This window comes from Anguilla anguilla, chromosome 12 (genome assembly GCF_013347855.1).
Source record: "Anguilla anguilla isolate fAngAng1 chromosome 12, fAngAng1.pri, whole genome shotgun sequence".
NCBI classification, from domain to species: domain Eukaryota; kingdom Metazoa; phylum Chordata; class Actinopteri; order Anguilliformes; family Anguillidae; genus Anguilla; species Anguilla anguilla.
Window position 1 is genome coordinate 7,087,745 of NC_049212.1, and position 25,069 is coordinate 7,112,813.

Consider the following 25,069-nt stretch of genomic DNA (forward strand, 5'->3'; position numbering starts at 1 on the left):
TCCGCTGCGTGCTTCTCGTCCGCGCGAAATACGCAATACTCCATCTGCTTTCTGTCCTTACGAAATATACACCACATCTGTAGACTTGTGGAGGGTGAGCTGCAGACCTGGGTCAAATACGTTTTTTTTTTGGATTCAAATACTTTTCCGCGCTCTATTGATCTTGCCTGGCGCAACTGAGCCTGCCAATATGAGCAGTAGGTGGGGTCTGCACTTTTTGAGAGTATTTCATTGGTTCCAATACACCAGACAGGATCAGTAAAGCGCAGAAAAGTATTTGAATCCAAAACAGATACGTACTTTTGACCCAGGTCTGGTTAGCTGATTAGGCATGTCAGGCTTTGATCCCTCTCTCCTATTCTTGGATGCGGCACGTCCACGCACTTCCTTCTTCGAGGTCTCGTGGCGACAAGCGCAGCCAAGAAAGTAGCACACCCCCGTCCGTCACCATAAGGGAATTAAACGGCTTCTCCTGTGGAGAAGTTCTAATTACCTCGTCCAAATTATTCATCAAAGTATTTACACTGGAAGAAAAATAAACTGCTATTTTTGAGTCGACAACAGTTGCCATTAAAGAGTACCACATAATGCGTGCATCGTTAACAATTTGGATCTGCAAAATCAAACTCCTAATTTTCATTTCTCATTACATTTACATTACATCTCATTACAACACAATCGCCGCGCAATTTCGCTCTTAAATTGAAACGGAATTGCCTCCTGACTCTGTTTGTTACTCAGTCTTTAAAAGATTCATCTCTAAACCACACACGCACAGTAAAATGTCCAGTGCTACTTCAACCCTTAACAGATAACATTTGGTCCCAGTCTGGAATGCGGGTCCAAATGTTATCTACTAAGAGTCGAATTAACACTGTCAAGGGTGGAATTAACACCGTTCAGAGTTGAACTACCACTGGACGTTTTACCGTGCAGAAGTCACACAGTAATCTGTGATGCAATGCCTGCGGTGCCTGGCTGATTAGCTTTAGCCCCACGCTCCCCCAGCTCCAGCACCATTTCTCTGATTTCTGACAGCTGCACCGCAGAGAGCGACATCGGAGACAAGAACGCGTCCCCCCCTCCCCAGCTTCCGCGCCTCTCCACCAATTACCACCACCGCCGCCCCCTGCCCCCACCCCCACCATCCCCGAGCGGTGTGTCACACGTACAGCAGGGCAGGCTCACCAGCTTAAAGCCTTCATTCCCGCTGCAGAGCAACAAGGCAGAGAAGCATCTCAGGCAGGAGGGGAGGGAGGGAGGGAGGGAGGGAGGGGGAGGGAGAGGGGGGCGGGGTTTATTTTGATTGACAGTTAATAGGGCCCTCCCCGTGAAACAGCGGCTCGAGAAGCGGCGGAGGAACGCGCGCGTGAAAACCTGTCGGCCGAGAGCGCGTTTTCCGGGGAACGCGACGGCGGCGGCGGCGGCCCGGGGTGCGCCGATCCGCGCCGCGGACAGGGGAGACAAAGAGCCGCGTCCTCCCGGCTTTGACAGCCGGGCTCAGGGGGGGGGGGGGGCGCGGTCATTATCGGCCTCCCGACACCCTTCAGACCGCCCCCGCCACCCTCGCTCAAACGCAACCGGGGTGGAATGAAAAATGAAACCCTGGCTCGCCCGAGTTATGATTTTCATCACGCGGCTTAGAATAAGGAAGAACAAAAAAAAAAAGAAAAACAGGCGACGGACGAGCTCATTAATATTCATGAGTTCAATCCACTCCATCACTGTATGTATTTTTTTTTTTTCTTTTTTTAATCAGAACGTGTGTGGCCTTGCATGCACAATTTATTTACACAGGGCTGTAATAATCTCTTGTATTTTTGCCAGCCTCCTCCTTAATGTCCCCTCGCCGTTAGGATCCTGTGAACACTTAGTGAGACGTGCAATGTAACAGGCATTAATTAAACATAAGACCGAGGCATAGTTATATGTGACGCTCGTGTGCGTTTTGTTGCCATTTTCCAGTCGAATGCAGGCAGCCAAGGTGAATAGGTAGCTGCAATAGTTTGACTAAAGCAGAGACCAAATTAACAGGGTTTATTTCCAGAGAAATACATTCCATGACGCCCTATTCCTTGGGTTATTCCATGTACGTATTTGAATATTTCACACATTTGATTGTGAATGATGAGTTATGCATGAATTATACACTAATATTTCCAATATTTCAGTTTTATGTTTACCACATGCAGAGTTACTGGACTGCTCCCCACTCCTATGTGTTCTAGTCAAGGTAAAATGGCTCATATAGTTGTCCTGTGTATTATGTTCAGTGTCCAGTACCGTGAGCTCAAAAAATGACCTAGAGGTATACCTCCTATGTCTGTTTATTAAGTCCTCTAGATAAAATGCCCAGCTAGATAAAACAAACGAACAAACTCATACGACACTTTATCTTATTTATGAAGATAAACTTCATAACTTCACAACTCTCAGCTTTTCTTCCCCCCCTTCGGAGCTGGGATTCCAGAACGCGCAGCTCCATCCTGGCACTTCCTGGAATCGTTTCAAGGGTAACCTCAAAGTGCTGCCTCAGCTCGAGGCGGCCCGCTGGCAGACGAAACCACAGACGGTGAAACCACTTCGGCGAGCGCGGGTAAAGTGGCACCGGGCGGCCACTCACAGCAGTCACGGAGTTAAAAACATCGCTCGCCTTAACAAACAACGGGACGTAACGACCGGACTAATGCACCGTAATGGAGGATAGATCTCGAGGCTCGACTGAGCGCAGACTCCCCGTGACTCACAAGCATTACGACATGACCGTTGCTCTGAAGACACCAGAGCTTGTGGTATGCAGGGGGAGAAGCTAATCGCCGCCGCCGCCGCCAGGATAGCGTTACACTGCCTCAGACAGATCGAAAGGAACACAGTTTCAACGACATGACACTGGAAACCATACTGGGCACCAAAGTCACCAAAGATTATTTTACCTCACATAAAACTGACCAGGAAGAAGAAAAAAAAAAAAAGTCCCCACAGCAGGTCAGTCATTGGCGAGAATTTTTTTTTTTTTTCACTAGACGTGTCTCAGAGATGTCACAAATATGAAACAGAGAGAGATAGAGAGAGAAAGAGAGAGATATTTTTAACTATATGCTTAGTCACATATTGCAAATCGAATGCCAAAACAACTCCGTGTATCAGTCACCCATTACTCAGAAAAAAGAATCACCATAAAAGGGTGGAAATACTATTTATACTGAATACGCAACACCAATTTTCTTCACAGCTCGGTAGATCACACCTCCCCTCTGTCAGATGTCACCAAATATCACCAATCAAAAGTATTTTAATGTCTGCAGTGCATTGAACTGAAAGGAGAGAGTGAGTCCATGACAACAATGGACAGACTTCCTCTGCCCTACGGTTTTTATTAGATTATTATAATGTTATATTATTATAATGTTTTTATTATATCTTATATTCTTAAAATCAGGTCCTGGGATTGAACCTTATCCATGCCGATAATGTAAATTAGCATAATACAGTATTAAAAAATAACTGAAACCTATCGGGATATAGTTTGTTAGGCATAGAACTGGAAGAGGTGCCAATTTTATCATTACTCATTTCTTTACCAAATTGTGTGCTTGGTTTATTTATTTTTCCCCTTTCTCTAAATGTGTTATGTCTGATCACTAATCTACCATTTTCCAGAGATGACAAACATGCACACATTTTCAGTCACGGATAATGAGGAAAAAGCAACACTGATTGAAAGTCATACACTATAGATAAGCCTGCAGGCAATTTCTCCAGCCCACAGCTGCTTATCACTTTACATATATATTTTAATTCAATATAAATTATTAATATAAACGTATTTGGACAGTGCACGGTTTTTGTTGCATATGCTCTGTATTCCAACACAGGGGATTTGAAAAGCCCTTAAAGCCCTTTAATACACAGAGCCCCGTTATAAATATGCAATATTCATATGCACATATGACCTTCCTAGTCAACACACGTCATCTCTGGTGTTAAAAGCTAGATACATGCGTATGTGTGCTTGTGTGCGTGAATGTGTGTGTGTGTGCTCGTGCATGAGTGCGTGTGTGCGCGCCTGTGTTAGCCCATGTGTGCGTATGTGTGCTTGTGTGCGTGAATGTGTGTGTGTGCGTGTGCTCGTGCATGCGTGCGTGTGTGGGCGTGCGCGTGTGTTTCCATGCCATTCATCTACTCTGCATGCGTGCTACTGTTCTTCATGACTGAAATGTCTGTGGCGTCAGTCATTGTGTTCTCATTGTGCATTCATCACAGAGAGCATTGACTGAACACAGAACACGGCAACACATTCTGATGACTTAGCTCACAGTGTATTTCCTGGCATCATCAATGTTACCTGACCCGTGCTGTCAGATCTATATCAAGCCCAATGGTAAATGGCCCACATCCAGGGTACTGGCCAGTGCCCCACACCCAGATGTATTTCATGCGGGTGGATGTCATGCCAATGCTCAGTGTGCTCTGATTTCTCCTTGTATATTGGCTTAACACTTTTCTCACTTTGTCATATTTAGCATTTTAGCGGTTGGGTGGCCCTTGTGTCCAGTGCATAAGAAATTGAGAACTTTGCTGAACTTGGTTAATGAATTTGGTAACATAACATAACATAACATGTTATTATGTTATTAACATATTAGTTCCAATTGTCCAATTCCTTAATTTTTTTGGAACAAGAGCTGCACAAACAAACCATCATAAGAAACAATCTTATACACAAGCCCAATAAATTCTGAATGATATTTAATAGGTGGGTTCAGTAGGACGCTGCTCAGGAAGTACAGATGTTATCTCATAAAAGTGGAGAATACGCACACCGCTTTTCCACCAGTACAGGAAGTAAGTACTATACACCGATCAGCCACAACATTAAAACCACCTGCCTAATATTGTGTAGGCTCCCCCTCGTGCTGCCAAAACAGCTCTGACCTGTCGAGAGTTTTTCAAATCATGTGGAAATAATTCACCCTTTAACAATATCTTAGCTTTTTATAGCCCTGTAGCAACTACTAATGTAATAAACTACCAATAGTGAAATAACTCCCAATAATGTAATCCATTTCAATTTTTTTGTGTAATAAAAACCAATAATGTAATAAGTAGTAGTAGTAGTGTACTTTATTGATCCCCGGGGGGAATTTGGACTGTTGCAGCATCAAAGACAAAAAAGTAACACAATCAGATACAAATTTACAGTAGATACAAAATATAAGATACAAATATACAGTAGATACAAATATATACAGCAATCCAAATATACCACAGGACACCTTCAGAGGCGGAGTCCATGCCTCGACGGGTCAGAGCTGATTTGGCGGCACGAGGGGGAACCTACACAATATTAGGTAGGGGGATTTTAATGTTGCGGGTGATCGGTGTATGTGCACAACAGGGGGGAAAAAAAAAAAACGGTTGTTTGTCGGAACACTCTGTGCATTTTGAAAAATAACTGCCAAACAGGGCGCTAATGCACACGCACTGCATTAGAGCAGGTCATTAACGGTCATATTGGCTTGCCATTTATTGAATAACCGCGTGAGCGAGAGCCGACAGACTTTTCCACGCAGTTATCTGAACCTCCTCCAGTAAACCGGATACGGCAGCGCTCTCGTGCAGTTACTGTAATGCACATTCCCTGATGTGATTTTATAAAAAGTCACAGTGCATGTGTTCTACATCTACTTCTAAATGTTTAATAGAGCATTACTCACTACACTATAAATTATTCATAAATACATTGTTGAAGTGTAGTCTAGCATTCACATGTGTTGCATGTATGGTAAAAGCACCAGCATATACCGTAATCTTGATTTGCCAGTTCTAAACCTTAATAACACATTTAGTAACAGTCATATAGGGGAACAAATCATCAACACTGTAAGTGTAAAGGATTGATAAAACGTATTAATTCTATAGCAAACACTAAACACATTGCAGTTAGACTTGAAAGGTCGTGCGCTAGCTATTTCAACACTTTTTATTCATTGTGAAACGAGGCGTGCTTCCTCTGCCATATCCAATTGGAGTATGTATGTGGATATATTACGTAAGGTGGCACTGAAAAGGCATTGGCAAAGTGCAAGGGGAGACTGGGTTCATTGCCCGTACATTACTGTAGATCAGATGAAAGTTGGTGACTTGTGCTTAAAGCGGAAATCTTCCCCATGCGCATGAACATAATGGCGGAATTCATTTGACGCGTGCCGTTGGTCTCACACAGTGAAGCGCAAATGAGGCTTCAAGGAACCCAAATAGGGTGGAGCTATCCTGTCTCCATCTATGATTCATTAAACAGTAAAATACTCAGCGTTAATTTGAACCAGAAGAGTTTACAGGAGTCAACATGGGCTCAAATGAAGGCTCTCTGAAGGTTGATTTAACAAAAATCATTTTTGCACATCGTGCACATCGAATGGAATGGAGTGGGTTTTCCAACAGTTTCACATTTCTGATGATCTTTTGTTTATGTGTGTTACCAGGTTACTATATATACAGTGGTATGAAAAGGTTTGGGCTACCCTGGGCAAATTGAACTTTTAAAAATCTCTACATGAAAAAAGTTAACGCAATCTTAGCAGGGTACAGACACTTCCAGTTGGTAGATTAATACCTTTTGAAGGTATCTTTATTGAATCATTCGGCTTTGAGGTAAGCCAGATGAAGACAATTCCAGAGCTTAATAAATACTCCGTCCATTCTAACCACTCAGATGATGCTGTGCTTACTCTCAACAAACATGGGCTCCTCAAAGTAGCTGACTGAGAACTTGAAAATGAAGATAATTGTCTCTTACCATACAGGGACAGGCTATGAGAAGATATCTAAATGTTTCCATATTAGAATTTACACTGTCAGAAACATCATAAAGACAAATCTAATTAAAAAATCTTAGACCGGTCATGTATGCAAAGCAAAGCCCACATATTGCTCCAAAAGACTTGCAGGAAAGATGTAGTGTAGTGTACATGGGTCCACTGTGCAACGTTGCTTACACAAAAGTGATCTGCATGGAAGTGATCTCATCGCAAAATTGAACATCTGACATATGCATCATAACACTTTGATAAGCCTGTGACTTTTTGGAACAAAATGCCACAGACTGGTATAAAAATGGAACTCTTTGGCTACAACCCCCAAAGATACATTTGGAGCAAACCAGGGGAAGCATTTGAAGTAAAAACACCCTGTCAACCGCTAGGTATGATTTGTGTGGCAGCCAGTGGCACAATAAATATTGTGCAGGTGAAAGGAAGAATGGATTGAGCTGTCAACAAATCCTTGAAGCTAATGCCCAAGTTCAGGGCTGCCCAACCCTGCTCCTGGAGATCTACCATCCTGTAGGTTTTCATTTCAACCATAATTCAGCACAACTGATTCCACTAATTGGCAGCTCAACAAGATCTCTACCAACCTGTTACACAAACCACAGCCCTTGAGGTCCAAGAATGACTGGTTTTCCACCCTCCCTTTACCTGGGAGTCAGGTGTGAATCCAGTCTGACCAATCAGTAGCACAAATTGTTCACTTAATTACCCGGGGGAAAACAAAACCAGGAATGGATTTTGATTTGAGGTCCACATTTGAGTATCCACGCCCTAGCTGTTAAATGAGGTGTGCATTGAATTTAGCCCCGGGGTCCTGGCTAAATTCCAGATCTGGCTCTCTCAAACTTGCCACCTAATCATTCCCTGATTTAATTTGCTAAAAAAAATGTTCTCTCCTTCTCCATCTTTGCTAATGTGTGGTGAGCGTTCTGACGCAAAATGGCTGCCGTGCATCACCCAGGTGGGTGCTACATTTTGGTGGTGGGTGAGGTGAGTTCCCCTTCATCACTGTAAAGCACTTTCAGCGTTCGGAGAAGTACTATATAAATGCAATGATTCATTCATTCATTCATCTCCAGGAACAGGGTTGGGGAGCCCTGCCCTAGATTCAGCAACAAAAAAAAAATGGAAGCTGAAAAATTCTTGCATATTTCAACAAGGCAATGATCCAAAACCTACCTCAGTCTCAAACATGAACTACTTAATGGAATGAAAGATTAAGGTTTTGGAATAGCCTTCGCATTCCCCAGATTTGAATATTATTGTAAAACTGTGGGGAAATCATAAATATGGAGTGCATGCAAGAAGACCTAAGAATATTTTTGAACAGAGGAAAAAAAAAAAATTCCTAAAGCAAGAATAGAAAGACATTTGGAAACGTTTGGAAGCTGTGATTTCTGCCAAAGGAGGTGTTACTAAGTACTGACTGACAGGGTGCCGAAACTTCTGCACATGACACATTAACCGTAATATTTTTTTTTTTAATTCAGCTAATGAAACCAATTGTGAATTAGAATTAGCTTAAATATGTTCTGTTCAGGTTTGTTTTCTGCACAGGTTGTGATAACTTCTTTTCACTTAAAAAAACAACAAAACAAATTCAAACAATAAATGCAACCATTTCTATGGGCCCTGGTAACTGTAAAACTATTAAAATGAACATACTGTAAACAAATAAATGGATGAATACATTTAAAAATGTCAGAATGTTTTGCTTTTTTTTGGTCTGTAGACTAAATTTCAGCATTTGGTGATATACAGTAAGGACCTACCGCAGAGATTTCTTGAAGGCAGATCTTCACATTAACAAAGCGTTTTTTGCATTCTCCTTGTTGCAAAGCATGGAAGAGGTTCTGGGTACTGGACTGGATCAAAATGTTTTGTTTGAAGCTTTAGCAGAAAAAAAAAAATTGCTTCCAATGGGGCGAACGACGCAGAACTATACAGATGAATATCTTAAATTAATTATTTACTAGGAACTGTAGCATAAAAAGGGACACTTAACTTAAAAAAGACACTTCAGAAGGCGCTAAAAGGTGACTGCAGACAGAGGCAACTCATAAATAATATCACTCCCGTCATTTTGTCAGATTAACTGTATCGTTGGTTAGGGGATTCTTTTAAATATTCAATTAGGTCTGAATTCTTTATGTGATGACAACATTTCATTCCAGACTGGTCCAAATCTCATAATGTTGCAAATGCAGCTTTGCCCATAAGATTTCAAATGACATTTTTCTTTAGTTGCATAAGCAATTAGTCCAGCCGGACTAATTGCTTGAATGATTTTATGAACCGCTGTACAATTGGGCGTTTATCACCTGAAAATGCTCAAATGAATAAATAACAACAGTAATTCAGTAGAACACAAATAGACGAAACAGCTGCCAGAAATCCCTCCGAATAAAGTAAGAACTCTCCAGTCATCACGGCGCTGTTTAGAGGCAAAGTGAAAAGGCCCCGATTGACCTAATTTTTCACATTAAGACGTCGTGCCTCAGCTGCAGCGGCGTCCATTTTCTTCTGCGTTTATTTTTTTTTTTGGCGAAATTCAAAGAGGCCCGCCGTACGCGCACTTTGATAAACGAGCGCTACGACGGCTCGCAAAAAGCCGCCGCCGACTGAGGCGAATCGAACAGGATATTCCATTAGCCCCGACTAAAGGCTCCGGCTTCGCTGCCGCTGCTTAAACAAGGACATCATTACGGAAAACACCAGGGAAAGTGAGGACCCGGAGATGCCTTCATTTAATACGGTTTACTGGACACACTCGAAGGAGGGAACGCGATCGCCCCTTTAAAAAAAGAGCTAAAATGAACAGCTTATCCGTTGTCATGATATATTAATAAAATCACACACCGAGTGTTAAATTTTGTCACTTTGCCAAAATGCTCTGGGGGGAACATTAATAACCAAGAACGGCACTTTTTATTCTTCCATAATTGCTTCTCTGATTCGCCTCATTTTCCGCTTTGTTGTTTTAATAAAAACCAAAGTGGGGATTCTAAAGGTTTCAGTCAAAAGTGAGCAAAACACCTGATGGCTGACTTCCCTCTCTTTAAAATAAATAAATAAATAAATAAATAAATAAATAAATGTGGGCAGCACGGTGGTGCAGTCGGTAGCACTGGGTCAGCAAGAATGTTGTGGGTTTGAATCTTGGCTTGGGGCCTTCCTGTGTGGAGTTTGCATGTTCTCCCTGTGTCCACGTGGGTTTCCTCTGGGTATTCCGGTTTCCTCCCACAGCCCAAAGACATGCAGGTAGGCAAACTGGAGACTCTAAATTGCCCATAGGTATGAGTGTGTGAGTGAATGGTGTGTGTGCCCTGTGATAGATTGCCGACCTGTCCAGGGTGTATTCCTGCCTCTCGCCCAATGCATGCTGGGATAGGCTCCGGCAGCCCCCACGACCGTGCTCAGGATAAACAAGTTAGATAATGGATGGATAGATGTTTAAGTCCCATTAGAGCTGGCAAGGGCATTCTGAGACAATAGACATTCTGCAAAGCCAATCTGGCAGGGCGTATCTCTCACTGGTGTGAAAGGTCCAGGCAAACGCATGGCCTCATCTCAAAGGAGGTGTGGATGTCACCATTGGCAACAATAACAATCTCATTTCTGATGTACACAAGAAGACACTTCAGATAAATTAAATATTTATCCGCATTAAACATGATGTTAGAAGAGAGAAAGGTTTCAGTGAAGCCATTTCAATGTGAGAGCAACTTACAGGAAGGTACTACATACTCGACAGCGCTTGTTGACATTTTACAAAAATAACTTGTACGTAGTAAGCAGTCGTTTAATTAATAACATTCCTTCCCCATAAACAGAATATGAATAGAAGTGTGACCATATTTTATATATAACAACACAAACGACATCTGGACCTTCACAAAACACCAGCACATTATATGAATTTTCATCATGCCAATATTGTGATGGCAGCAGCCTGACTAACTCCCATGCAGTGAAATAAAAATGCAAGTGTGCGTCATTATTAAGACATGGAAAAATATTTACTTCCATAAGGTGCTTCGCCCACATGTCTTAATACTAAATAGACATACAGTATATTGCGTGAATCTGAAAAGCCTCATCAGTCCTTAGTCCTTTTGCCATATACATAATTAAGTGTACAGTACACAATGACTGAAATTTCCATTACAAATGCAACCACTAGGCAATACTGTTACCAGTGCACTTGCTAGTAGCAATAATGAACTTTTGCGTCACCCAATAAGTGTCACCTTGTAGGTAATAGAAGCACATAGTTTAATATTCTTTATTATGATTCACCCAGGCAGCCAAAAAGGAAACATCCACCTGGAGAGTCTTTTTTCTATTCATAAGTTTTATGTAAGCACTTATGTAATGCCTGAATACTGTACTAATGCAACTTCTGGCAGAGAAACGTCCACCTGGGAGGATTAAATTGTTATGCTATTCCATCCCAATCTATAGTTTAGGACAGAATGTATCATTATTTACTGCGCACCCTTGCAAAGTGCCTTCCTTACCTCGCAGGGTGATTTAGCTCTGCTGCATCATTCCTGCGTAATGTCCTAAGTTATGTAACCTAGACGGTGTGCAGACGAACCTACAGATTTCAATGCTAAAATAATGCATACCGTATTAGATAATACAATGCTAAGATTCATACCATACTATATAATGCAATGCCATGATAACGCATAACAAACTAGATAATGCAATGCTAAGATAATGCATACCGTACAAGATAATGCAATGCCATGATAATGAATGCCATACTAGATAATGCAATGCTAAGATAATGCATACCGTACATGATAATGCAATGCTAAGATAATGCATACCATACAAGATAATGCAATGCCATGATAATGAACGCCATACTAGATAATGCAATGCTAAGATAATGAATAGCATACTAGATAATGCAATGCCATGGTAATGCAGACCATACCTGAAAATGCTATGATAAGATAATGCATAGCATACTAGATAATGCAATGCCATGACAATGCATACCATACTAGATAAAAAATGAGTGTGTAGTACTGGCAAAATTATGAAAACATTGCATTTATAAACAAAGTTTGAGAATTAATGCAGTAATGCACTCTTTTGGCATGATACATGTAATATGTAACAGATGTAATATCAACATAAAACAAAAATGTAGATACAATTAAACAGTATGTATTAGTTCACACTTATATAATTGAGCAGTCTAATGTATGTATCTTACTGTTGGACAGTTTATAATCAACTTGAACATGTATTTCTTTGTCCAGTATTCCACATAAAATTATAACATTCATGCAATGAAAAGCATTATTTGCAGCTTGTATACTTCAAATTACTGATGGTTACATAATGTCACTACCGCTCACGTTCAAGAAGATAACTGTTTTGAATAAATTTTTACTGACAAAAATGGTTCAGAGTAACAACAGAAGAAAGGGAACAGATATGAGTACTACATTTCTACTTAAGCACACTGTTTCCATATTTTTCATTGATTTGACTCCACAATTTTAGATTGTGTACTTCAACATGTGAATGTGTTTAATTACATTCTCAGCTTTTGTTTGAGGGCATTTTTATACACTTTGGTTTCATCATGTAGAAATGACATATATTATAAATAGTCCCCCCATTTTAGAGTGTCAACATCTTTGGAGCAAATGGATTCACAGGTTTTTATAATTAGTCAGGTGTATTCAGTTGCTTCTTTAGTGCAGGAATAAGACATCTTTCAGTATCTAGTCTTGATTCTAGGCTTTTGATTGAGTCTGTTATTGGCATTTGTCAACATGAGAACCAAGGAAGCCATTATGAGGCTGAAGAAAAAAAAACAGACATGCCTAACCTTAGGCTAGCCAAAACTAACTGTCTGGAACATCATTAAGAAGAAAGAGAGCACTGGTGAGCTCAGAAATCACAAAGAGCCTAGTAAGGTAAGGAAGATCTCAATGGTGAATACAATAAATTTGGAGGCACTTGGTTGAACTTGAGCACATAAGATGCTTCAGTGCACCTCAGAATTAATTCTGCTGCTGCTATCGGCAGTTACATAATCAATGAAGACAAGAGAGCCAGTACCTGTGGCATCCATACCATAACACCCTCACCACCATGTGCACCAAAAAAAGGTGGGATGCTTTGGACCTTGTGCAGTTGTGATTTCATTTTGCATTTTTCTGATGCTAATATAATATAGACCTAATTATTGTTCATAATTTTTTAACTGTTGTGGTTCCCGAAAGGGAGTGGTGGTGCTGTCCACTAGAGGGCAGCACTGGGCCCAAGCACATATATGGCCACTGCTGAGATACATGGTAATCACTAAGGCTGTGACCAATTACCTGTCATTGGGCTTAATAAAAGGCCTGGTTGTGAGGCTTACTGGAGGATGGGTTTTTGGACCGTGTGACTGTTTTCCTTTTCCTTTTGTGATTTTGTTTTTTTGTGTTTTTCTTTTGCCTTTGGCTACCAGGTTGGCCTTCTCTTTTTTCATAGGCTTTCTGTTATTTTTAGTTTGAGGGTGAAATAAATGGCAACAAGTCCCCTTTTTTATTTCTGTCTGTTTGCCATGTGATACAGTGACCACCCCCAGCCCTGCATGACACTATACATACATTAATAATAAAAGTCATCCTGTTCCCTAAGCTGCCTGGACTTGTAGTTTATAAGGACCTGTCTGTCGTTGAGCTGTAATTTAAGGACCCATAAACAGGGCCAAACCTGAGGAATAGGAGTCATGTCCTGTTGTGTATTTCCTGTCCAGAAACAAGCCAAGCAGGGCTTGGATTATTGATCAAGGTGAGCCAATGCATAGAAAAAAGCAATTATTTCCACAGAGGATTACTGAACTCCCTTTGTCACTGGTTGACATCTGCGGCCTTTCTACAGTACACTCACGTCATTGGATGAGAACTACAAATCCCAGATCCTTTTGCTTAATTACTTTAAGGCAAATATGCAGATCTCATCCACAGCCTACAGAGCAACAGTTGGCAGCACAGAGTCAAGCACAGTGAATTCCATCTTGGTTTGACAAAATACACCATCAAAACTGCTCTGGGAAGAACAGAGCCTATAATATTTTGTGTGCCAATACACACCTGTACAAGAGCGTGGCGACTTAACCCGGAGTCAAAGGTCGCGTTAATCTCACTGTGATTGGTGTACACTGGCTGGCCAAAACTCTGACAGGGCTCAAGCCTGGCAGCAGCGTTGCTACTAGCCTCTAGCCTGTCATCATTCTGGGGCTTCGCCGCACAAACACCATCATTGTCACAGCCGGCCGACCCACAAACTGGCGACGCCCAGATGGAGTTCAAAGGCAATTTTGTCCCGACCACTATGATCGCCGAAAAAAGCGAAAATGCGCTCTAACGAAGCGAACCGCCATTTTCACCCGATCGATTTACGGACCCCCATTTTCACAGGGCACCGTAAAGCCCTTTCGCTTCTTTCACTCCAAGGCTGCCTGGTTATTTGAATCTAACCTAAAAGCTATTCTGGCCCTCGAGCGCCTTTAAAAAAATAAATAAAATGATCATATCAATACCAAAGGGAGCCTGGGAAAAGGAAAATCTCATTCTCAATTTCCTCTGAAAGCATATTCTGAGATTTAGAGGAGGGCAAAAGCACGGATATTTCAGGGTTCCTGAATGGGTCACACAGTGCTGTAGAAAATGACTGATTGGCAGAGTATTCAGAGGTCACTTCAGAACCAAGCACTTATCAACTATTAGGCACTGCAACGCCAGTTGTAAACGAACAGTAATTTAGACTTGAAACCCGAGTAAATCTGACTGTATGCTGTCAATAGAAATAGCTGTCCTACATCAGACCATATTTTAAAGTGAAAGGGAATAACCATTGTCAGAAATAAAATCTGTTCACCAACCATCATGTCAATTACATATTTTTTTCTATAAACCAGAAAAAAATAACCACACACACATTCATTTTTCCCCTGTCATATCTCCCACAACGTTCCTGTAATCTTTCTTTATATGCCAAAGCCATCGGATCGAAATTCAGTATTCAGACAGCTTACATTTTTTATAGTGCAGTTGTCACATTGCCAAATGATTTATGACCAGAAGCACTGTTGAACCGTTGTAGAAAAAAGGTCTTCCTGGACTGTTTACAACTGCTCTCCCTGATCACGATGCTAAATAACAGAGGTTTATAACTGCAGTTGGTAAAGAACATCATATGTTGGAGTTAAAAAAACCACAACTGCAATGCACAATACAAATTCTACAATGACTATATTTTGGTGTGAATTTTCAGGACAATAATAATCATGGATCAGCTCGAGAGCCAATACAAATGAAACAGTCACGGCATACAGATGGACAAGTAGCCCACGTGTTATGCAAAAGATGGCTCCTAATTTAAATTCAAAAACGCAAACCACACTCACCAGAATTCCCTGCCTTCTCTGCTCACTGCGTTCCGTTCAACGGCAACCTCGGTGTCGCCTGCAGGAAGAAAAAGTGAGAGAGAAATGGAATCACGCAGGACTGCATTCCTGAAGGGTGCGAGACATCGACCAATTATGGTTCCATTCTGAGCAAAAAAATGCAATCACAATGTTTTCACTTTGCAATGCTATTTTGGTAAACTAATGTTCTAAAATATAGTTCACCCTGATATGTGACTTAAAAACTGTCACTATAATAACTAATCAGGACAACTCAAAGCAATTAGAATTCCTTAATGGACTATGTAACAAATGTGGATATGAAAGTAAACAAGACATGCAGGTTGTTCATGTTATTATAGTCGAATCCTGCCCAGGATTATTTCTGAGGAGAATCCAGCAGCGAGTAATTTCTGAAATACCAGGGAGCTTTTTGTCACCTGCAGAGTTTTATTAGAGACCTCAATCAATCAAAGCTCTGCTACAATCCAACCGTTAACGCAGACATTACAGAAGAACGCGTACCTTGTGCGCACGACAAGAAAGACGCATTGCTAACCGAATAAATCAAAATGGCCACTTAGCCGTACCCAGACAACATGAAAGCAGATGTGTTATCGCAAAAGAACAGGCTATATAACCAAATTGAGGCACCATATTAAAATCATGAAGCAGGTAGCGTCGGAACTAATTGTTGAGGTTTTAATGCGATGCCGTGTTGAATCTCTCCACGATGTGTCATTTGAAAGATTAATTCCAATTTATGGCAATGAATGTAATGCCGAATTGAATCTCTCCACAATGTGTAATTTGAAAGATTAATTTCAATTTATGGCAATGGGAATGCAATAAAATCCAAATACCCGGAATTGGTTTAATTAGCTTTGTTGGATCCAATTTAAACAACTATAGAGCGTAGGCAAGTAAAGTACCATCTAGATGAATCCTTTAATGTTCCAATAAGGGGAAATGGGGGGAAAGAGATGCTTGAAACCTCAGGGGTCCTTCTGAGATGAAGCTCATCCCTACATCTCCGTTGCATGGAAGATATCAAAACACTGAGGCTGGGGTCTTTGACTACTTCTGGAGATCAAGCAAAGCGCAGAGGAAAAGGTATTGGACCCATATTGTTCATTGCATTACTTTCCCCACCTGATTCTGCAGGACAGCAGTGTAGTATAATGGGTAAGGCGCTGGTCTGGTAACCCAAAAGTCATAGGTTCAGTCCCAGGTAGGACACTGCCGTTATACCCTTCAGCAAGGCACTTCAGTATATATCTAGCTGTGTAAATGGATGCTATGTAAAAAGCTATGAAAGTCACAAGATAAGAGTCCCTGCTAAATGCCTGTAATGTAATAGAATAATATAATAATTCCTGCTAAACACAAGCTATTTTTTTATTAAGACAATTATAAAGGAACAGCTCACTTTCTGGGATTTAAAAAAATATTATTTCAGTTGTAGCCAAGTTTTAGTGTACAATCTAACTGTGTCCCTTGGCACATTCAATTTAATTCAATTCAATTTAGTCCAGTTCAATTCAATATTGTTTGTATAGTGCTTTTTTATAGTGACACTGTGACAAAGATGGTGTATAGTGTATAGAGGAAACAGAAATAGGTAAATTTAGCCAAAATAAGGCCTGAACACAAAAGGTCAGCATTTGAGGAAAAAAAATTCCCCAGTGGGGGGAAAAAAAACCTCAAACGGTAAAGACTGATATTTATATAATTATGTATGCCCTTTTAAAAAAAACTGTATGCTGCGGGTTTAAGTGATTGTCTCTTTTCTTTTTTTTCTGGGGGGGGGGGGGTTGGACTGCTTAAGTTTTCAATTTATGTTTACATGTACAGCATCTGGAAACATAACATACAAACTGTTTTTGGAATTGCTTGAAATGCGTTTTCACAAACCCCTGAATGCCCTGACACCTGCCACTATAAAGCTAGCAAGTTCTCTACCTCTACATGGCTAAATGATCCACTATTCCCCCCCCCCCCCCCCCCCCCCCCCGTTAATTTAGCAATAGAGTGCTGACAATGCTGGTAGAGTTAATGCTTTTATTTTTGCAAATAAACATCCTGGCATTGAGGGAAGGCCAACATCCAACTGGCCTGGCTAATGGCATACTCATGATGATACTCATTTTTCTTTGATGCAGCGCAGATCAAACAAGAAAGAAAGCTAAACTCAGCAGAAGACAAACTAAAAATAAATCAGGCCAGCTGCTTCAGTTATGCCTAGTAAGAACATGCATGGAATAGCTATGGTTCTCAAATGATGTGCAGTTCACGGTGTTCGGTTCATGGCTCTCAAATGATGTATTCCAAAAGAAATGTATTTCAAAATAAAAGTTAACAAATGCAATTTAAAAATAAAATGTAATGCTATCTTTCGCTTGCCAATACAATCAGTGGTTCTATGATGTAAGAGCTAGGCTAGCTCATTCTTGCTCAGTCATATTCACACTTTTGAAACACACCATTAAAAAATAAAAAAGCCAAATGGTCATTGATAGTACGTACACAAGGCAGCTTGTCAGAGCACGCTGATTTATTTTTGGCCACTCCTAATGTAGAAAGAGAACATGGTGTGAACATTAATCCCGTAAATACTGCGTACCTTCTAATTACAAAAACTCATTAATTCTGCATTTTGCCTTCATTTGTGACAACAATCAAATCCACAGTCAAAGTGCTTTATTCCCTCGTCACACAGTTCGGTCGATTCAGAAATCACCAACATTAAAGAAACCGTACGCAAAGAACTGATACTGAGGGCACGCATTTACAAGTGAAAGTTAAGGAAGCATGTGGACTGAATCCAGGCTTGATCACAATGTAGTGTGTTTACGCTAATACAGTCCACCAAGCTGAGCTGAACTCACTTTAACACAGTGGAGCATCCTTTGGACCCAGCAGGCTTTCACTGTTTTCAGGCTTTTCCTCAATCCTGACAAAATGCTCGGTTTTTTAATAAAGCACCTCCGAGATTCATCTTCATAATCAATGATACAGCACTCCCAGCTTAGGCGCAGTAATATTCTACTCCCTGTATTTTTTAATACAGCATTTTACAAATGCACATAGCCAGTAATTCCGCGTTGGAGAATGTGTTGGGGTCAGCTGCATAAGTCCTGTTGCCTCTTAACTAGTCATGCATCACTGCAACAAATCTCCATGTGCCTCGCTGGTATTTCCTCATTTATGAAACCACCCCTCCCTCCGCCCCCCCCCTCCCCATTTTTTCAGCGTTCTTCAGCTCTCCTCTACCGCTATAATCTTAGACGGTCATGCGCAGCCAGTCGTCCCTGACGACCATGCAATTTGTGTTGTGCTGCAGCGAACGACCGTAATTTCTTTCGGCCGAGACTCCGGGCTGACGTGCCTCTATGTATCTAGTTTCCATTTTTAGAAACCGGATATATAGATTAAACCTGTTTCTGGCGTGCAGTTCCCCAGCAGTACTGCGCATATGAAGATGTTCTCCTCTGGCTAAATACGGCAATCTTTTCTAGAGCCACTCATGCTGTTTATGTTTTCACGAGATACAGCATATTCCACTGAAAAAAACCAGCTCAATTGCATGGTGCAGGCCCATTTCACAGATCTCCCTAGATGAATATAGGGTCAGTAAAATACATCAATATTGAGATATACAGAATAGCAGTAGATATTATACTTACATGCTTACATTTTGTGTGTGCAATCGGTTATTTATTTATTTATTTGTTCATTTATTTTTGCAGCAAGACAGTACACAACATAAGTAAAATGAACAGCTGAACCAGCCGCTCCCATCGCATCAAATCATGTTGCAAACGAGCACAAAGAGGTCTGCGGGCCTCTCAGGCGATTGCATGCGCGGGGTGACACAGGCACGCCTCTCGAACAGAAGGCAGCTGCCTCGTCGCCTGCATCCTAAAAATGTGAGCTCCCGTTGAAGGCAGCGTCCTAACGGAGAAGGAACCTCAACAGGAAACGGATTTGGGATGCGCTCTGAAGGCAGGATAAAGTCACGGAAAAGTTGCGCGATAACGATGCGGATTACAAGCAAGTTACCTGGCTAGTCCACGGAGGCTCAAACACTTAAAAACATCAAATACGTTATTCCAGTGTATTAGATAATTTAAATGTATTATAAAAAAATATATAGCTACAACAAATTATGAAGTCCGTTATATATTCACACTTGAAAACAAGCTCTACAGCTGTTTTCAGCCACCATTATTCTAACGGAAGAAGCCTCAGGTAAACGCAAAGGCTTGTGGGATAGCCTACCCAGGAACAGATACATCCCTCGAGTCGTCCGAGTGATGGCACCTCAGCGAGCATCGTTTCTCGCTAACTTTCGAAAGAGACGCGCCGCGACGCCTTCCTGCCTTGGAACGCTGTCTACGCTGGCATTTTTGCCATTTTAGACGCAGCCATAGTGTTCAGCCTGATGACTTAGCAAAGACAAGCCCCCCCAAATCCAAATCCCCCCCCCCCCCCCCCCCCCCCGTTAGCCTTATCCAACAGCACTGTAATTACAAAAGGCCAAGTGCTGAAGTTCCTCAGTCAGATTTAATTGCCACGGAAGCCATTGCGATTACCATCTCGACTGCAGACTCTCGACTGCCCTGTGTCACTGCCTGCTAAAAAAGAGAGGGGGGACAGAGGCATATCAAGCTGAACCCTCCCATACTTTATCAATATGCTGCATATAATGAATAGCCTGCCTTACAAAAAAAAAAGAAAAAAGTGCTGTTATTACTCTTAGTCCTGCAGACACAAGGGAGGGTGGCGAGATGAACTCATTAGCTACACAATGCAAGAGCTGGGGTCTCGGTCTAATTTCCATTTTGAATGCCTGTCGTGTGACGCACAGCTGTAATGCTCTTCTCAAGAGGCCAATTAATGTGTTTTTTCAATAAAAAAAATAGTTCACGGCCATCTTTCATGCGACTGAGGTATAATTACCGTGTGCAGCATTTATATGTCATTCCGCATTTCAGAAAACTGTTTTGTGATGAACACGAGGGCCACTACGTTGTAAAATCTACTTCACTTTTGACGCACTGTTGAGACTCAAATAATTTTCAAAAATATGCATGTTCAATCCTTAAGAAGAATTGCGTATTTATTTTAACTACCAAATAATTTGTAAAATTGTCTTTGCTCAGATGTGTCTGCAAACTGAACAGAACTTTTTGTATTAGTCCATCAGTCTGACAAAAATATTTGTGCTCCTCAACTGAAGGTAAATATGGGCATAAAAGCAAAGACAATATTGGAAACAATGTATTGTACTGAACATGTCCCTGGTTTCAGAGAGATGATAAAAAAGATTTAAAAAAAAAAAAAATCACGATAATCAAGTCCTGTCTTGGTGGATGTATCCCTTCCTATGTTTGTGTATCTCTGAGTTTCCAGTGATTTAGAGCGTAATCCCATTCATGGTGACTCATGGAGAATTTGGAGGTTTTTTTCTGCATCTCCATTTCACCTGAGGATCCACTTTAAAATAAACATCTTCAGACTTGGAGTGGAGATGGCACAGCATCTTGGCAGATGGCCCAGCAGTTATGCCACTCTAAAATTATTCAGTTTTACTAAATAAGAAAGACGCCACCTCTGTTTCACATACAGCGTCTCAGTCAGTGACTTGTGTCTCAAGATCTGCTAATTAATTCATCAATCAATTATTTAAGTACTTAATTATTAAGTAATACAACGCAATGTTGAATAGCAATACACAGTCACGGTGCACATGTCTTTGATTAAACAGATGCTGCAGTTCCAGATGTTGTTAATTGAACTCTAAGTATTAATAATTAAAATACAGTCACAGATTAACAAACTTTTTCATGCGTACAAGAATGTAAAAAATACACAAAATAATCTTTAAACCATAAATATTATCCACCTGGTACCAGTGAATGCAGGTATTAGACACGAGTTTCTTTCTATTTTTTTCCCATTTATCTGTTAGTTTCAGAAGCGACTAGACAGCAAATAAAAGCAGATGCACTTGATTAGATAATAATTGGAAATGGCAGTCAGCGCTGAGGCCACAACGTGCCCCAGAGGCTGATTCGGATTCGTGCGGGCCATATGGTTTTCCCAGCAGGTCCTGTCTGGGCAGACACTGCTGGCACGGCCACCCCCGAGTCCCGGGGGAAGATAATGTCACTCCTCCAGAGATTAGAGGCCTCGTTTCCCCCCACAGCGAGCGCGAAGAGCCACCCCCGGGTCCCAGAAACCCTCGGCAGCACAACCGCACGGACGGCAGCCTTGGCAGCTACAGCACGTTAGCCTCAGCAGGCAACGGACTAGCACGAACGGCGAGACTGCGTTCTTAGCCAGCTGGACACGTTAGCTCGTGTTCGCTCGGTAAAAAGAAGAAGAAGAAACCATTATCAGCGGACCACATATTCGGTTGATAAGTAAAACGGTATGTTAAAACTCATAGATTATCTGAGAGAAAAGGCGAGACAAAGAAACCGAAATGCTTTAAATGTCACGGCTCAAAACAAATCTCGCCTTTCACTGCGTTACATTCTTTAACAGAAATAACAGCCGCAAGAAACGACAGAGAAACAAAATAATAATTTTCCCTTCAGAATGTGTTCAAACAATCACAGTCTAAAAAGTGTCCAAACTGCTAAAGTGAACTCTTTAAAATAAAATGCATTTTTGGACAGCTTTTTGGGTGAGAATTATTTTTCAATGTGATTTGTATGAAAATAAAGACCACTTTATTTTATATAAGAAAATGTATTTTTTAAATAAATGTAACTGGAGTGTACATGTAATTCCAATAACCTTTTAAAAATAAAAAAAAATCAGCCAAATCTTTATTTACTTTTTAAGATTTATTGGTTTAAAAATGGCCTATAATATTGGATTCAGTACAGGCTCCTTCAGGTTATACATTTCATTCAGTATCAATAGAATTTCGTATTACTGCTATTATTGTTATTATTATTAATAAATACACTTGGCTAAGAAGTTGTCACATTATGATCAGCTGGGCAAGAACATGGCTGTCACATAGCGAAATGTTCAGCGTAAAATCCGCCTGGTTAGAGTGTTTAGAGTTTATTCAGTGCTGTCAGAGTTTGTTCATCATTAGGTTTTTTTCTTTGTACTTACGATCTTATTCAGTGGTAATAAGCAAGTCAGTGTTTGTCTTGTCTATCCGCACAAGCGTGCTCTTTGGTACGATGATAGCCAGAGCTCTGTTTATAATCCCGGCCAAGATCAGCACACCCACAGGCCTCACATAAATAACAAGGAGATAGACAGAGACCACAAAAAACAGATTGTTCCAACACAGCCCTCCCTGCTATCTTCATTTACCCTGCCTTCTCTCTATCCGAGTCCCCCCTCACCACGCCCCCCCTCCCCAACCAGAAAAACATTTCAGTCGCCTATCCACTCCTACAAAATCACAAAGGTGTCCGGACAAGAAGGTGAGCATGCCAGTGATTTGAGCAAAGTCTTGGTTGACTGGAGCAGAGCTCCACCAATAAGCAGCAAGCACGCCGTGCGAAGTGGCTCTTTAACGACGCATGCTAACACATTTAGTTTTCTGAGTCCATGAGATACGCCCCAGGGCTTTTGAAAAGATATCGCCAATTATTTGCGCAACAGATCTACTGTACAGCTTTGGGGCGGAACGAAGCCGCTGGAGGGGCGGGGCAAATCTCTGTCAATGCCAGAACGTGCATAAGAATAAAATGTGATTGGCTACACATTACACACACGCCCACAGACATGAACGCAGAACCCCTGCCAGCACTGACATTGAGGGCACGCATCTGTTTTTGTCCAACCACGGCTGAAGAGGCGTGGCCTCGCTAACGACAAACAGTCACCTGCGCAGGACTGCTAGTTCTTAACAGTAAGCCGCCAAAGACCTCCATCTTGTGCATTCGTGTCGGCATATTGACATTTCTAAGGGATATTGAAAGGGGATTAGGAGACTAAAGCCAACACGCTCGCTCGCCTAGAGAAGTGAAAAATTTGGACGGCGCCGCGTCTCGCCTTGCCAAGGAAAACGCGGTGAATGCTCGCTTTGTTCGACCGGTATTTTCCGGCGAAAATGTGGAACCGCCGCTTTTTTACAAATACCTTACATCTCCTTTTGAAGCAAATTAGGATAATCATAGGTCTGTGGCTTTTGTTCTGTCGAACGTTTAATTTCCCCCTCCGCCCGCGGAGTGTCCCAGGGGTGGGTAAAGCACTGAAAGAACGCGGAGGACCCGAATTTGAATGTGGGAAGAAGCCGATTCCGCCACCTTGCTTCAATTCAGAGATCAGTGACAGCTCAATGAGGACCGTGGACGTGACTGAATTCGAGGAACAGGCTGCCAATCTGGAAGGATACAGGAGAGCGCCGTACCAAATACACTTCCGCAAACCGGCGCACAAACGCTAGCGCACAGCCCGATGGATGTGTAAAACTGACGCCTTCGTTCATTCTTCGAAAATTCAGAACGGGAAAACGTCACGACAGTAATCGGGTCACAAATCAGTCATTATGAACGCGGCAGGGCACAAAGGCCCTTTTCGTTTGGTACGTCTCTACAAGCGAAACCCATGGGAAAAAAAGAAGAAGAAAAAAAACAATATGGCGCAAGCGAGAGGTTTTTTTGTTGCCGAAAGCTTTGGCTTTAATTCGGTTCCCCCGACTCCGGATTAGCACTCCCGGGCCCTAATCAGGCCAAAGAATGAAAAACGATGTCACGTGACTGGCTTGAAAGCCTTTATGGGGAGCATATGCTGCGCTGGCTCTGGCTTGTTTACTCCTCAGTCAGGGCGTTTTACACGGTAAACATTATTTCTAGCTAAAGTAGGGCTGGGATCCACCCCTGGAGATTATCGGTGCCACAGCTGGGCAGGGCTTCCCCTCCTCCTCACTGTTTATCAATCCTGATTTCTGAGAGGTGACAGAGTAAACTTATAATCGCGGTGATGGATCTCCTCCACATATCTTACTAGACTACTCATGACTCATTGCGCTAAGCTGAGTTTAGACCAAGGTAGGCTAGGACCTGTATCAACATTCGTCCTTAACTTTGGCTTGCAGATAAGTGTAAGATATATCTATGTGCAGTGAGCTCCATAATGTCCGGGGTTAAGACTTCTTTTTTTCCTTCTCGATTTGGCCCTGTACTTTTAGGTTTTCAGTCAAACAATGCACATGTGGTTAAAAGTGTAGATTCTCAGCTTTTATTAAAGGGTATTTTAATACATTTTGGTTTCACCACATAAAAATTATAGCACTTTTTTTGTAAATAATCCCCTCATTTCCGGGCACCATAATGTGTTTGGGACAAACTGCTTCACATGTGCTTCTGATTAGTAAGTACGGTTCAATTACTTCCTTAGTGCAGGTATAAGAGAGCTTCAATATCCAATTTTGATTATAGCCTTTTGATGGCCTTTGGAGTTTGTTCACATCTTGGTATCCCTTTAATCCCCAACCCTTGTCGTTTGTACATCCATGGTATTTTATGGCTGTATGTTTCTCTTTTTGGGGCCTTGTTCCAGATGTAATATGTATGTTTTTGTCGTCCATTTTGGCTCTTGGCTAGCACAGTTAAATTGCATTAGTGCTTTAGTGCTGCATGTGGACTCGCTGGCCTGCTGGTGTTTTTATCCAGGTCTGGCTCTACTGCTCGTATGAATCAGGTGAACACACATTATGTCCTTTAGTATTGTACTTTGCTCCGGAAAAAAGCATCTGCTAAATGAACGCAATGCAATGTAATGCAATGCAAGGAGGGATTCATTTGCGGAGTCTCGCCATGTTGCACAGCTG

General features: G+C 41.6%; 1 protein-coding gene across 1 annotated transcript in view; it reads right to left on the reverse strand.

Annotated features, from left to right (window-relative positions):
- Positions 1-25,069, reverse strand: part of lrfn1 (leucine rich repeat and fibronectin type III domain containing 1) — a 195,447-nt gene that overhangs the window by 107,781 nt on the left and 62,597 nt on the right. The window contains exon 2 of the mRNA XM_035383818.1: positions 15,259-15,316. The gene's annotated coding sequence lies outside the window, so the exon portion shown is untranslated. The remainder of the gene's footprint in view (positions 1-15,258; positions 15,317-25,069) is intronic.